Below are 12,783 nucleotides of genomic sequence, written 5' to 3'. Positions count from 1 at the left end.
GTGTTGTCAAAATTTGCTTTAACAATTGAAGTGGAAAAAGAAAAAAAAAGCTTACAGCACCTGGTATTCCCAGGCGGTCTCCCATCCAAGTACTAACCAGGCCCGACCCTGCTTAGCTTCCGAGATCGGGCGTTCTCAGGGTAGTATGGCCGTAAGCCATGGTTGAGTGCAAAATAATGCATTTTATAGATACAATCGCCCCTGAAAACCAAGACTTGGCGTTTCATGGAAACATGGCTATCATGAAAAGTTATTGACAGCTTTTTATGTGGTAGCACAAATTTGCCATTGCGACCTGCATTTTGCTGTATCAAAGTAAATGTCATGAAAAGTGGAAAAACCCTACATGGAAGTGCAATGTGTTTTTTTTTTTTTTTTTACGGATAAAGACTGCTGCTTTGAGTTCACAGGGAGCCAGCCTCTTTATTCACTGTACATAGTCTGCTCTCTAGCGGTAAAAGAGGTGAACTACAATGCTATGGATGACGCCACACAATATAGATTTGAAACTCGGGTATAGTTTCAATGTCGGAGTTAAAACTCGGCTTTCAGTTTCCGAATGCCATACGTAATGGGTGTTGTCAAAATTTGCTTTAACAATTGAAGTGGAAAAAAAAAAAAAAAAAAAGCTTACAGCACCTGGTATTCCCAGGCGGTCTCCCATCCAAGTACTAACCAGGCCCGACCCTGCTTAGCTTCCGAGATCGGACGAGATCGGGCGTTCTCAGGGTAGTATGGCCGTAAGCCATGGTTGAGTGCAAAATAATGCATTTTATAGATACAATCGCCCCTGAAAACCAAGACTTGGCGTTTCGTGGAAACATGGCTATCATGAAAAGTTATTGACAGCTTTTTATGTGGTAGCACAAATTTGCCATTGCGACCTGCATTTTGCTGTATCAAAGTAAATGTCATGAAAAGTGGAAAAACCCTACATGGAAGTGCAATGTGTTTTTTTTTTTTTTTACGGATAAAGACTGCTGCTTTGAGTTCACAGGGAGCCAGCCTCTTTATTCTTAGACTTAGACTTAGACTTAGACAGAACTTTATTGTCATTTTGTCAACACTAGGTGTACAAAACGAAATTTCGTTGCATACGGCTTTCAGCAATGTAGAGGTATTTCGGCTGGTTAAAAAAAAGTGACATTCTATATAAAAATATGAAATAAGATAATTATAAAGTACAAAGTGCAGCAGTGATAAAGTATGTGAACAGTGCAGGAGACAAAAGCAGTATTTACAAGTGTGCAGAGGAATGCTACGTTTGAATGTTCAACAGTCTGACGACAGCAGGGAAAAAACTATTGCAGAACCTGGTGGACCTGCAGCGGATGCTGCGAAACCTCTTCCCAGAGGGCAGCAGGGAGAACAGTCCATGGTGGGGGTGTGATGGGTCACTGATAATATTTCGGGCTCGGGACACGCAGCGCTGGGATGACAAGTCCTGAATGGAGGGAAGAGGAGCCCCGATGATCCTCTCTGCTGTCCTCACCACTCTCCTCAGGTTCTTCCAATCGGAGGCGCTGCAACCTCCACACCACACCGAGAGACAGCTTGTCAGAATGCTCTCTATGGTGCTTCGGTAGAACGTCCTCATGATGGGTGGGGGCAGGTGGGCTCTCCTCATCCTCCGCAGGAAGTACAAGCGCTTCTGTGCCCTCTTGACCAGTGTTGTGGTGTTCACAGTCCAGGTGAGGTCGTCTGTGATGTGGACTCCCAGGAATTTAGTGCTGCTGACCACCTCCACAGCTGAGCTGTTGATGATCAGTGGAGCGTGGTGAGGCTGGTTCTTCCTGAAGTCGACGATGATCTCCTTCGTCTTCTCCACATTCAGGATCAGGCTATTTTCTCTGCACCAGCCCACCAACTGCTCCACCTCCTCTCTGTAGTCCAGGTCGTTGTTGTCCCTGATGAGGCCCACCACCGTTGTGTCGTCTGCAAACTTCACGATGTGATTGGTGGTGAACCTGGGGGCGCAGTCGTGTGTCATCAGGGTGAACAGCAGGGGGCTCAGGACGCAGCCCTGAGGGGAGCCTGTGCTGAGGGTGATGACATCTGAGGTGTTCTGTCCGACCCGGACTGACTGAGGTCTGTTGGTGAGGAAGTCTAGCAGCCAGTTCCGAAGGGGGGTGCTGAAGCCCAGGTGTTCCAGTTTTTCCACCAGATGTTGTGGAATGATGGTGTTAAACGCTGAGCTGAAGTCCAGGAACAACAACCGCACGTGGGTGTTCCTCTCCTCCAGGTGAGCCAGGCTCAGGTGAAGAACGGAGGAGATGGCATCCTCAGTGGAGCGGTTCTGCCGGTAGGCAAACTGGAACGGATCGAATGTTGGGGGGAGTCCGGAGACGATGTGATCTTTGAGCAGCCTTTCGAAGCACTTCATCATTCACTGTACATAGTCTGCTCTCTAGCGGTAAAAGACGTGAACTACAATGCTATGGATGACGCCACACAATATAGATTTGAAACTCGGGTATAGTTTCAATGTCGGAGTTAAAACTCGGCTTGCAGTTTCCGAATGCCATACGTAATGGGTGTTGTCAAAATTTGCTTTAACAATTGAAGTGGAAAAAGAAAAAAAAAGCTTACAGCACCTGGTATTCCCAGGCGGTCTCCCATCCAAGTACTAACCAGGCCCGACCCTGCTTAGCTTCCGAGATCGGACGAGATCGGGCGTTCTCAGGGTAGTATGGCCGTAAGCCATGGTTGAGCGCAAAATAATGCATTTTATAGATACAATCGCCCCTGAAAACCAAGACTTGGCGTTTCATGGAAACATGGCTATCATGAAAAGTTATTGACAGCTTTTTATGTGGTAGCACAAATTTGCCATTGCGACCTGCATTTTGCTGTATCAAAGTAAATGTCATGAAAAGTGGAAAAACCCTACATGGAAGTGCAATGTGTTTTTTTTTTTTTTTTTACGGATAAAGACTGCTGCTTTGAGTTCACAGGGAGCCAGCCTCTTTATTCACTGTACATAGTCTGCTCTCTAGCGGTAAAAGACGTGAACTACAATGCTATGGATGACGCCACACAATATAGATTTGAAACTCGGGTATAGTTTCAATGTCGGAGTTAAAACTCGGCTTGCAGTTTCCGAATGCCATACGTAATGGGTGTTGTCAAAATTTGCTTTAACAATTGAAGTGGAAAAATAAAAAAAAAGCTTACAGCACCTGGTATTCCCAGGCGGTCTCCCATCCAAGTACTAACCAGGCCCGACCCTGCTTAGCTTCCGAGATCGGGCGTTCTCAGGGTAGTATGGCCGTAAGCCATGGGTAATCACAAAATCATGCATTTTATAGAAACAATCGCCCCTGAAAACCAAGACTTGGCGTTTCATGGAAACATGGCTATCATGAAAAGTTATTGATAGCTTTTTATGTGGTAGCACAAATTTGCCATTGCGACCTGCATTTTGCTGTATCAAAGTAAATGTCATGAAAAGTGGAAAAACCCTACATGGAAGTGCAATGTGTTTTGTTTTTTGTTTTTTTACTGATAAAGACTGCTGCTTTGAGTTCACAGGGAGCCAGCCTCTTTATTCACTGTACATAGTCTGCTCTCTAGCGGTAAAAGACGTGAACTACAATGCTATGGATGACGCCACACAATATAGATTTGAAACTCGGGTATAGTGTCAATGTCGGAGTTAAAACTCGGCTTGCAGTTTCCGAATGCCATACGTAATGGGTGTTGTCAAAATTTGCTTTAACAATTGAAGTGGAAAAAGAAAAAAAAAGCTTACAGCACCTGGTATTCCCAGGCGGTCTCCCATCCAAGTACTAACCAGGCCCGACCCTGCTTAGCTTCCGAGATCGGACGAGATCGGGCGTTCTCAGGGTAGTATGGCCGTAAGCCATGGGTAATCACAAAATCATGCATTTTATAGAAACAATCGCCCCTGAAAACCAAGACTTGGCGTTTCATGGAAACATGGCTATCATGAAAAGTTATTGATAGCTTTTTATGTGGTAGCACAAATTTGCCATTGCGACCTGCATTTTGCTGTATCAAAGTAAATGTCATGAAAAGTGGAAAAACCCTACATGGAAGTGCAATGTGTTTTGTTTTTTGTTTTTTTACTGATAAAGACTGCTGCTTTGAGTTCACAGGGAGCCAGCCTCTTTATTCACTGTACATAGTCTGCTCTCTAGCGGTAAAAGACGTGAACTACAATGCTATGGATGACGCCACACAATATAGATTTGAAACTCGGGTATAGTTTCAATGTCGGAGTTAAAACTCGGCTTGCAGTTTCCGAATGCCATAGTAATGGGTGTTGTCAAAATTTGCTTTAACAATTGAAGTGGAAAAAGAAAAAAAAAGCTTACAGCACCTGGTATTCCCAGGCGGTCTCCCATCCAAGTACTAACCAGGCCCGACCCTGCTTAGCTTCCGAGATCGGACGAGATCGGGCGTTCTCAGGGTAGTATGGCCGTAAGCCATGGTTGAGTGCAAAATAATGCATTTTATAGATACAATCGCCCCTGAAAACCAAGACTTGGCGTTTCATGGAAACATGGCTATCATGAAAAGTTATTGACAGCTTTTTATGTGGTAGCACAAATTTGCCATTGCGACCTGCATTTTGCTGTATCAAAGTAAATGTCATGAAAAGTGGAAAAACCCTACATGGAAGTGCAATGTGTTTTTTTTTTTTTTTTTACGGATAAAGACTGCTGCTTTGAGTTCACAGGGAGCCAGCCTCTTTATTCACTGTACATAGTCTGCTCTCTAGCGGTAAAAGACGTGAACTACAATGCTATGGATGACGCCACACAATATAGATTTGAAACTCGGGTATAGTTTCAATGTCGGAGTTAAAACTCGGCTTGCAGTTTCCGAATGCCATACGTAATGGGTGTTGTCAAAATTTGCTTTAACAATTGAAGTGGAAAAAGAAAAAAAAAGCTTACAGCACCTGGTATTCCCAGGCGGTCTCCCATCCAAGTACTAACCAGGCCCGACCCTGCTTAGCTTCCGAGATCGGACGAGATCGGGCGTTCTCAGGGTAGTATGGCCGTAAGCCATGGTTGAGTGCAAAATAATGCATTTTATAGATACAATCGCCCCTGAAAACCAAGACTTGGCGTTTCATGGAAACATGGCTATCATGAAAAGTTATTGACAGCTTTTTATGTGGTAGCACAAATTTGCCATTGCGACCTGCATTTTGCTGTATCAAAGTAAATGTCATGAAAAGTGGAAAAACCCTACATGGAAGTGCAATGTTTTTTTGTTTTTTTTTTTACGGATAAAGACTGCTGCTTTGAGTTCACAGGGAGCCAGCCTCTTTATTCACTGTACATAGTCTGCTCTCTAGCGGTAAAAGACGTGAACTACAATGCTATGGATGACGCCACACAATATAGATTTGAAACTCGGGTATAGTGTCAATGTCGGAGTTAAAACTCGGCTTGCAGTTTCCGAATGCCATACGTAATGGGTGTTGTCAAAATTTGCTTTAACAATTGAAGTGGAAAAAGAAAAAAAAAAGCTTACAGCACCTGGTATTCCCAGGCGGTCTCCCATCCAAGTACTAACCAGGCCCGACCCTGCTTAGCTTCCGAGATCGGACGAGATCGGGCGTTCTCAGGGTAGTATGGCCGTAAGCCATGGTTGAGTGCAAAATAATGCATTTTATAGATACAATCGCCCCTGAAAACCAAGACTTGGCGTTTCATGGAAACATGGCTATCATGAAAAGTTATTGACAGCTTTTTATGTGGTAGCACAAATTTGCCATTGCGACCTGCATTTTGCTGTATCAAAGTAAATGTCATGAAAAGTGGAAAAACCCTACATGGAAGTGCAATGTTTTTTTTTTTTTTTTTTACGGATAAAGACTGCTGCTTTGAGTTCACAGGGAGCCAGCCTCTTTATTCACTGTACATAGTCTGCTCTCTAGCGGTAAAAGACGTGAACTACAATGCTATGGATGACGCCACACAATATAGATTTGAAACTCGGGTATAGTGTCAATGTCGGAGTTAAAACTCGGCTTGCAGTTTCCGAATGCCATACGTAATGGGTGTTGTCAAAATTTGCTTTAACAATTGAAGTGGAAAAAGAAAAAAAAAGCTTACAGCACCTGGTATTCCCAGGCGGTCTCCCATCCAAGTACTAACCAGGCCCGACCCTGCTTAGCTTCCGAGATCGGACGAGATCGGGCGTTCTCAGGGTAGTATGGCCGTAAGCCATGGTTGAGTGCAAAATAATGCATTTTATAGATACAATCGCCCCTGAAAACCAAGACTTGGCGTTTCATGGAAACATGGCTATCATGAAAAGTTATTGACAGCTTTTTATGTGGTAGCACAAATTTGCCATTGCGACCTGCATTTTGCTGTATCAAAGTAAATGTCATGAAAAGTGGAAAAACCCTACATGGAAGTGCAATGTTTTTTTGTTTTTTTTTTACGGATAAAGACTGCTGCTTTGAGTTCACAGGGAGCCAGCCTCTTTATTCACTGTACATAGTCTGCTCTCTAGCGGTAAAAGACGTGAACTACAATGCTATGGATGACGCCACACAATATAGATTTGAAACTCGGGTATAGTGTCAATGTCGGAGTTAAAACTCGGCTTGCAGTTTCCGAATGCCATACGTAATGGGTGTTGTCAAAATTTGCTTTAACAATTGAAGTGGAAAAAGAAAAAAAAAGCTTACAGCACCTGGTATTCCCAGGCGGTCTCCCATCCAAGTACTAACCAGGCCCGACCCTGCTTAGCTTCCGAGATCGGACGAGATCGGGCGTTCTCAGGGTAGTATGGCCGTAAGCCATGGTTGAGTGCAAAATAATGCATTTTATAGATACAATCGCCCCTGAAAACCAAGACTTGGCGTTTCATGGAAACATGGCTATCATGAAAAGTTATTGACAGCTTTTTATGTGGTAGCACAAATTTGCCATTGCGACCTGCATTTTGCTGTATCAAAGTAAATGTCATGAAAAGTGGAAAAACCCTACATGGAAGTGCAATGTGTTTTTTTTTTTTTTTTTACGGATAAAGACTGCTGCTTTGAGTTCACAGGGAGCCAGCCTCTTTATTCACTGTACATAGTCTGCTCTCTAGCGGTAAAAGACGGTGAACTACAATGCTATGGATGACGCCACACAATATAGATTTGAAACTCGGGTATAGTTTCAATGTCGGAGTTAAAACTCGGCTTGCAGTTTCCGAATGCCATACGTAATGGGTGTTGTCAAAATTTGCTTTAACAATTGAAGTGGAAAAAGAAAAAAAAAGCTTACAGCACCTGGTATTCCCAGGCGGTCTCCCATCCAAGTACTAACCAGGCCCGACCCTGCTTAGCTTCCGAGATCGGACGAGATCGGGCGTTCTCAGGGTAGTATGGCCGTAAGCCATGGGTAATCACAAAATCATGCATTTTATAGATACAATCGCCCCTGAAAACCAAGACTTGGCGTTTCATGGAAACATGGCTATCATGAAAAGTTATTGATAGCTTTTTATGTGGTAGCACAAATTTGCCATTGCGACCTGCATTTTGCTGTATCAAAGTAAATGTCATGAAAAGTGGAAAAACCCTACATGGAAGTGCAATGTGTTTTGTTTTTTGTTTTTTTACTGATAAAGACTGCTGCTTTGAGTTCACAGGGAGCCAGCCTCTTTATTCACTGTACATAGTCTGCTCTCTAGCGGTAAAAGACGTGAACTACAATGCTATGGATGACGCCACACAATATAGATTTGAAACTCGGGTATAGTGTCAATGTCGGAGTTAAAACTCGGCTTGCAGTTTCCGAATGCCATACGTAATGGGTGTTGTCAAAATTTGCTTTAACAATTGAAGTGGAAAAAGAAAAAAAAAAGCTTACAGCACCTGGTATTCCCAGGCGGTCTCCCATCCAAGTACTAACCAGGCCCGACCCTGCTTAGCTTCCGAGATCGGACGAGATCGGGCGTTCTCAGGGTAGTATGGCCGTAAGCCATGGTTGAGTGCAAAATAATGCATTTTATAGATACAATCGCCCCTGAAAACCAAGACTTGGCGTTTCATGGAAACATGGCTATCATGAAAAGTTATTGACAGCTTTTTATGTGGTAGCACAAATTTGCCATTGCGACCTGCATTTTGCTGTATCAAAGTAAATGTCATGAAAAGTGGAAAAACCCTACATGGAAGTGCAATGTGTTTTTTTTTTTTTTTTACGGATAAAGACTGCTGCTTTGAGTTCACAGGGAGCCAGCCTCTTTATTCACTGTACATAGTCTGCTCTCTAGCGGTAAAAGACGTGAACTACAATGCTATGGATGACGCCACACAATATAGATTTGAAACTCGGGTATAGTTTCAATGTCGGAGTTAAAACTCGGCTTGCAGTTTCCGAATGCCATACGTAATGGGTGTTGTCAAAATTTGCTTTAACAATTGAAGTGGAAAAAGAAAAAAAAAAGCTTACAGCACCTGGTATTCCCAGGCGGTCTCCCATCCAAGTACTAACCAGGCCCGACCCTGCTTAGCTTCCGAGATCGGACGAGATCGGGCGTTCTCAGGGTAGTATGGCCGTAAGCCATGGGTAATCACAAAATCATGCATTTTATAGAAACAATCGCCCCTGAAAACCAAGACTTGGCGTTTCATGGAAACATGGCTATCATGAAAAGTTATTGATAGCTTTTTATGTGGTAGCACAAATTTGCCATTGCGACCTGCATTTTGCTGTATCAAAGTAAATGTCATGAAAAGTGGAAAAACCCTACATGGAAGTGCAATGTGTTTTGTTTTTTGTTTTTTTACTGATAAAGACTGCTGCTTTGAGTTCACAGGGAGCCAGCCTCTTTATTCACTGTACATAGTCTGCTCTCTAGCGGTAAAAGACGTGAACTACAATGCTATGGATGACGCCACACAATATAGATTTGAAACTCGGGTATAGTGTCAATGTCGGAGTTAAAACTCGGCTTGCAGTTTCCGAATGCCATACGTAATGGGTGTTGTCAAAATTTGCTTTAACAATTGAAGTGGAAAAAGAAAAAAAAAGCTTACAGCACCTGGTATTCCCAGGCGGTCTCCCATCCAAGTACTAACCAGGCCCGACCCTGCTTAGCTTCCGAGATCGGACGAGATCGGGCGTTCTCAGGGTAGTATGGCCGTAAGCCATGGTTGAGTGCAAAATAATGCATTTTATAGATACAATCGCCCCTGAAAACCAAGACTTGGCGTTTCATGGAAACATGGCTATCATGAAAAGTTATTGACAGCTTTTTATGTGGTAGCACAAATTTGCCATTGCGACCTGCATTTTGCTGTATCAAAGTAAATGTCATGAAAAGTGGAAAAACCCTACATGGAAGTGCAATGTGTTTTTTTTTTTTTTTTACGGATAAAGACTGCTGCTTTGAGTTCACAGGGAGCCAGCCTCTTTATTCACTGTACATAGTCTGCTCTCTAGCGGTAAAAGACGTGAACTACAATGCTATGGATGACGCCACACAATATAGATTTGAAACTCGGGTATAGTTTCAATGTCGGAGTTAAAACTCGGCTTGCAGTTTCCGAATGCCATACGTAATGGGTGTTGTCAAAATTTGCTTTAACAATTGAAGTGGAAAAAGAAAAAAAAAGCTTACAGCACCTGGTATTCCCAGGCGGTCTCCCATCCAAGTACTAACCAGGCCCGACCCTGCTTAGCTTCCGAGATCGGACGAGATCGGGCGTTCTCAGGGTAGTATGGCCGTAAGCCATGGGTAATCACAAAATCATGCATTTTATAGAAACAATCGCCCCTGAAAACCAAGACCTGGCGTTTCATGGAAACATGGCTATCATGAAAAGTTATTGATAGCTTTTTATGTGGTAGCACAAATTTGCCATTGCGACCTGCATTTTGCTGTATCAAAGTAAATGTCATGAAAAGTGGAAAAACCCTACATGGAAGTGCAATGTGTTTTTTTTTTTGTTTTTTTACGGATAAAGACTGCTGCTTTGAGTTCACAGGGAGCCAGCCTCTTTATTCACTGTACATAGTCTGCTCTCTAGCGGTAAAAGACGTGAACTACAATGCTATGGATGACGCCACACAATATAGATTTGAAACTCGGGTATAGTTTCAATGTCGGAGTTAAAACTCGGCTTGCAGTTTCCGAATGCCATACGTAATGGGTGTTGTCAAAATTTGCTTTAACAATTGAAGTGGAAAAAGAAAAAAAAAGCTTACAGCACCTGGTATTCCCAGGCGGTCTCCCATCCAAGTACTAACCAGGCCCGACCCTGCTTAGCTTCCGAGATCGGACGAGATCGGGCGTTCTCAGGGTAGTATGGCCGTAAGCCATGGTTGAGCGCAAAATAATGCATTTTATAGATACAATCGCCCCTGAAAACCAAGACTTGGCGTTTCATGGAAACATGGCTATCATGAAAAGTTATTGACAGCTTTTTATGTGGTAGCACAAATTTGCCATTGCGACCTGCATTTTGCTGTATCAAAGTAAATGTCATGAAAAGTGGAAAAACCCTACATGGAAGTGCAATGTGTTTTTTTTTTTTTTTTTTACGGATAAAGACTGCTGCTTTGAGTTCACAGGGAGCCAGCCTCTTTATTCACTGTACATAGTCTGCTCTCTAGCGGTAAAAGACGTGAACTACAATGCTATGGATGACGCCACACAATATAGATTTGAAACTCGGGTATAGTTTCAATGTCGGAGTTAAAACTCGGCTTGCAGTTTCCGAATGCCATACGTAATGGGTGTTGTCAAAATTTGCTTTAACAATTGAAGTGGAAAAAGAAAAAAAAAGCTTACAGCACCTGGTATTCCCAGGCGGTCTCCCATCCAAGTACTAACCAGGCCCGACCCTGCTTAGCTTCCGAGATCGGACGAGATCGGGCGTTCTCAGGGTAGTATGGCCGTAAGCCATGGTTGAGCGCAAAATAATGCATTTTATAGATACAATCGCCCCTGAAAACCAAGACTTGGCGTTTCATGGAAACATGGCTATCATGAAAAGTTATTGACAGCTTTTTATGTGGTAGCACAAATTTGCCATTGCGACCTGCATTTTGCTGTATCAAAGTAAATGTCATGAAAAGTGGAAAAACCCTACATGGAAGTGCAATGTGTTTTTTTTTTTTTTTTTACGGATAAAGACTGCTGCTTTGAGTTCACAGGGAGCCAGCCTCTTTATTCACTGTACATAGTCTGCTCTCTAGCGGTAAAAGACGTGAACTACAATGCTATGGATGACGCCACACAATATAGATTTGAAACTCGGGTATAGTTTCAATGTCGGAGTTAAAACTCGGCTTGCAGTTTCCGAATGCCATACGTAATGGGTGTTGTCAAAATTTGCTTTAACAATTGAAGTGGAAAAAGAAAAAAAAAGCTTACAGCACCTGGTATTCCCAGGCGGTCTCCCATCCAAGTACTAACCAGGCCCGACCCTGCTTAGCTTCCGAGATCGGACGAGATCGGGCGTTCTCAGGGTAGTATGGCCGTAAGCCATGGTTGAGTGCAAAATAATGCATTTTATAGATACAATCGCCCCTGAAAACCAAGACTTGGCGTTTCATGGAAACATGGCTATCATGAAAAGTTATTGATAGCTTTTTATGTGGTAGCACAAATTTGCCATTGCGACCTGCATTTTGCTGTATCAAAGTAAATGTCATGAAAAGTGGAAAAACCCTACATGGAAGTGCAATGTGTTTTTGTTTTTTTTTTTACGGATAAAGACTGCTGCTTTGAGTTCACAGGGAGCCAGCCTCTTTATTCACTGTACATAGTCTGCTCTCTAGCGGTAAAAGACGTGAACTACAATGCTATGGATGACGCCACACAATATAGATTTGAAACTCGGGTATAGTGTCAATGTCGGAGTTAAAACTCGGCTTGCAGTTTCCGAATGCCATACGTAATGGGTGTTGTCAAAATTTGCTTTAACAATTGAAGTGGAAAAAGAAAAAAAAAGCTTACAGCACCTGGTATTCCCAGGCGGTCTCCCATCCAAGTACTAACCAGGCCCGACCCTGCTTAGCTTCCGAGATCGGACGAGATCGGGCGTTCTCAGGGTAGTATGGCCGTAAGCCATGGTTGAGTGCAAAATAATGCATTTTATAGATACAATCGCCCCTGAAAACCAAGACTTGGCGTTTCATGGAAACATGGCTATCATGAAAAGTTATTGACAGCTTTTTATGTGGTAGCACAAATTTGCCATTGCGACCTGCATTTTGCTGTATCAAAGTAAATGTCATGAAAAGTGGAAAAACCCTACATGGAAGTGCAATGTGTTTTTTTTTTTTTTTTTACGGATAAAGACTGCTGCTTTGAGTTCACAGGGAGCCAGCCTCTTTATTCACTGTACATAGTCTGCTCTCTAGCGGTAAAAGACGTGAACTACAATGCTATGGATGACGCCACACAATATAGATTTGAAACTCGGGTATAGTTTCAATGTCGGAGTTAAAACTCGGCTTGCAGTTTCCGAATGCCATACGTAATGGGTGTTGTCAAAATTTGCTTTAACAATTGAAGTGGAAAAAGAAAAAAAAAGCTTACAGCACCTGGTATTCCCAGGCGGTCTCCCATCCAAGTACTAACCAGGCCCGACCCTGCTTAGCTTCCGAGATCGGACGAGATCGGGCGTTCTCAGGGTAGTATGGCCGTAAGCCATGGTTGAGTGCAAAATAATGCATTTTATAGATACAATCGCCCCTGAAAACCAAGACTTGGCGTTTCATGGAAACATGGCTATCATGAAAAGTTATTGACAGCTTTTTATGTGGTAGCACAAATTTGCCATTGCGA

At 43.0% G+C, this 12,783-nt stretch overlaps 18 non-coding genes and 2 pseudogenes across 18 annotated transcripts; all 20 read right to left on the bottom strand.

Moving 5' to 3' along the window:
* Positions 1-48: 48 nt before the first annotated feature.
* On the bottom strand, positions 49-157 carry LOC119118540 (annotated as a pseudogene).
* A 470-nt stretch (positions 158-627) lies between these two features.
* LOC119118528 lies at positions 628-746 on the bottom strand. The gene has a single exon (XR_005096746.1). It is a non-coding gene; the product is annotated as a 5S ribosomal RNA (ribosomal RNA).
* Positions 747-2,582: 1,836 nt separating this feature from the next.
* On the bottom strand, positions 2,583-2,701 carry LOC119118527. The gene has a single exon (XR_005096745.1). It is a non-coding gene; the product is annotated as a 5S ribosomal RNA (ribosomal RNA).
* A 466-nt stretch (positions 2,702-3,167) lies between these two features.
* LOC119118539 lies at positions 3,168-3,276 on the bottom strand (annotated as a pseudogene).
* A 468-nt stretch (positions 3,277-3,744) lies between these two features.
* On the bottom strand, positions 3,745-3,863 carry LOC119118526. The gene has a single exon (XR_005096744.1). It is a non-coding gene; the product is annotated as a 5S ribosomal RNA (ribosomal RNA).
* A 467-nt stretch (positions 3,864-4,330) lies between these two features.
* Positions 4,331-4,449, bottom strand: LOC119118525. The gene has a single exon (XR_005096743.1). It is a non-coding gene; the product is annotated as a 5S ribosomal RNA (ribosomal RNA).
* Positions 4,450-4,915: 466 nt separating this feature from the next.
* Positions 4,916-5,034, bottom strand: LOC119118599. Its single transcript, XR_005096799.1, has one exon. It is a non-coding gene; the product is annotated as a 5S ribosomal RNA (ribosomal RNA).
* A 467-nt stretch (positions 5,035-5,501) lies between these two features.
* Positions 5,502-5,620, bottom strand: LOC119118598. Its single transcript, XR_005096798.1, has one exon. It is a non-coding gene; the product is annotated as a 5S ribosomal RNA (ribosomal RNA).
* Positions 5,621-6,085: 465 nt separating this feature from the next.
* Positions 6,086-6,204, bottom strand: LOC119118597. Its single transcript, XR_005096797.1, has one exon. It is a non-coding gene; the product is annotated as a 5S ribosomal RNA (ribosomal RNA).
* A 465-nt stretch (positions 6,205-6,669) lies between these two features.
* On the bottom strand, positions 6,670-6,788 carry LOC119118596. Its single transcript, XR_005096796.1, has one exon. It is a non-coding gene; the product is annotated as a 5S ribosomal RNA (ribosomal RNA).
* A 467-nt stretch (positions 6,789-7,255) lies between these two features.
* On the bottom strand, positions 7,256-7,374 carry LOC119118595. Its single transcript, XR_005096795.1, has one exon. It is a non-coding gene; the product is annotated as a 5S ribosomal RNA (ribosomal RNA).
* Positions 7,375-7,843: 469 nt separating this feature from the next.
* On the bottom strand, positions 7,844-7,962 carry LOC119118593. Its single transcript, XR_005096793.1, has one exon. It is a non-coding gene; the product is annotated as a 5S ribosomal RNA (ribosomal RNA).
* A 466-nt stretch (positions 7,963-8,428) lies between these two features.
* LOC119118592 lies at positions 8,429-8,547 on the bottom strand. Its single transcript, XR_005096792.1, has one exon. It is a non-coding gene; the product is annotated as a 5S ribosomal RNA (ribosomal RNA).
* Positions 8,548-9,015: 468 nt separating this feature from the next.
* On the bottom strand, positions 9,016-9,134 carry LOC119118591. The gene has a single exon (XR_005096791.1). It is a non-coding gene; the product is annotated as a 5S ribosomal RNA (ribosomal RNA).
* Positions 9,135-9,599: 465 nt separating this feature from the next.
* LOC119118590 lies at positions 9,600-9,718 on the bottom strand. Its single transcript, XR_005096790.1, has one exon. It is a non-coding gene; the product is annotated as a 5S ribosomal RNA (ribosomal RNA).
* Positions 9,719-10,186: 468 nt separating this feature from the next.
* Positions 10,187-10,305, bottom strand: LOC119118589. Its single transcript, XR_005096789.1, has one exon. It is a non-coding gene; the product is annotated as a 5S ribosomal RNA (ribosomal RNA).
* Positions 10,306-10,772: 467 nt separating this feature from the next.
* On the bottom strand, positions 10,773-10,891 carry LOC119118588. The gene has a single exon (XR_005096788.1). It is a non-coding gene; the product is annotated as a 5S ribosomal RNA (ribosomal RNA).
* A 466-nt stretch (positions 10,892-11,357) lies between these two features.
* On the bottom strand, positions 11,358-11,476 carry LOC119118587. Its single transcript, XR_005096787.1, has one exon. It is a non-coding gene; the product is annotated as a 5S ribosomal RNA (ribosomal RNA).
* Positions 11,477-11,942: 466 nt separating this feature from the next.
* On the bottom strand, positions 11,943-12,061 carry LOC119118586. Its single transcript, XR_005096786.1, has one exon. It is a non-coding gene; the product is annotated as a 5S ribosomal RNA (ribosomal RNA).
* A 466-nt stretch (positions 12,062-12,527) lies between these two features.
* LOC119118585 lies at positions 12,528-12,646 on the bottom strand. Its single transcript, XR_005096785.1, has one exon. It is a non-coding gene; the product is annotated as a 5S ribosomal RNA (ribosomal RNA).
* Positions 12,647-12,783: the final 137 nt, after the last annotated feature.

Source organism: Syngnathus acus, unplaced genomic scaffold (genome assembly GCF_901709675.1).
Source record: "Syngnathus acus unplaced genomic scaffold, fSynAcu1.2, whole genome shotgun sequence".
In the NCBI taxonomy this organism is placed as follows: domain Eukaryota; kingdom Metazoa; phylum Chordata; class Actinopteri; order Syngnathiformes; family Syngnathidae; genus Syngnathus; species Syngnathus acus.
The sequence above is the reverse complement of the archived record's forward strand: the minus strand, read 5'-3'. Positions and strand labels throughout refer to the sequence as shown.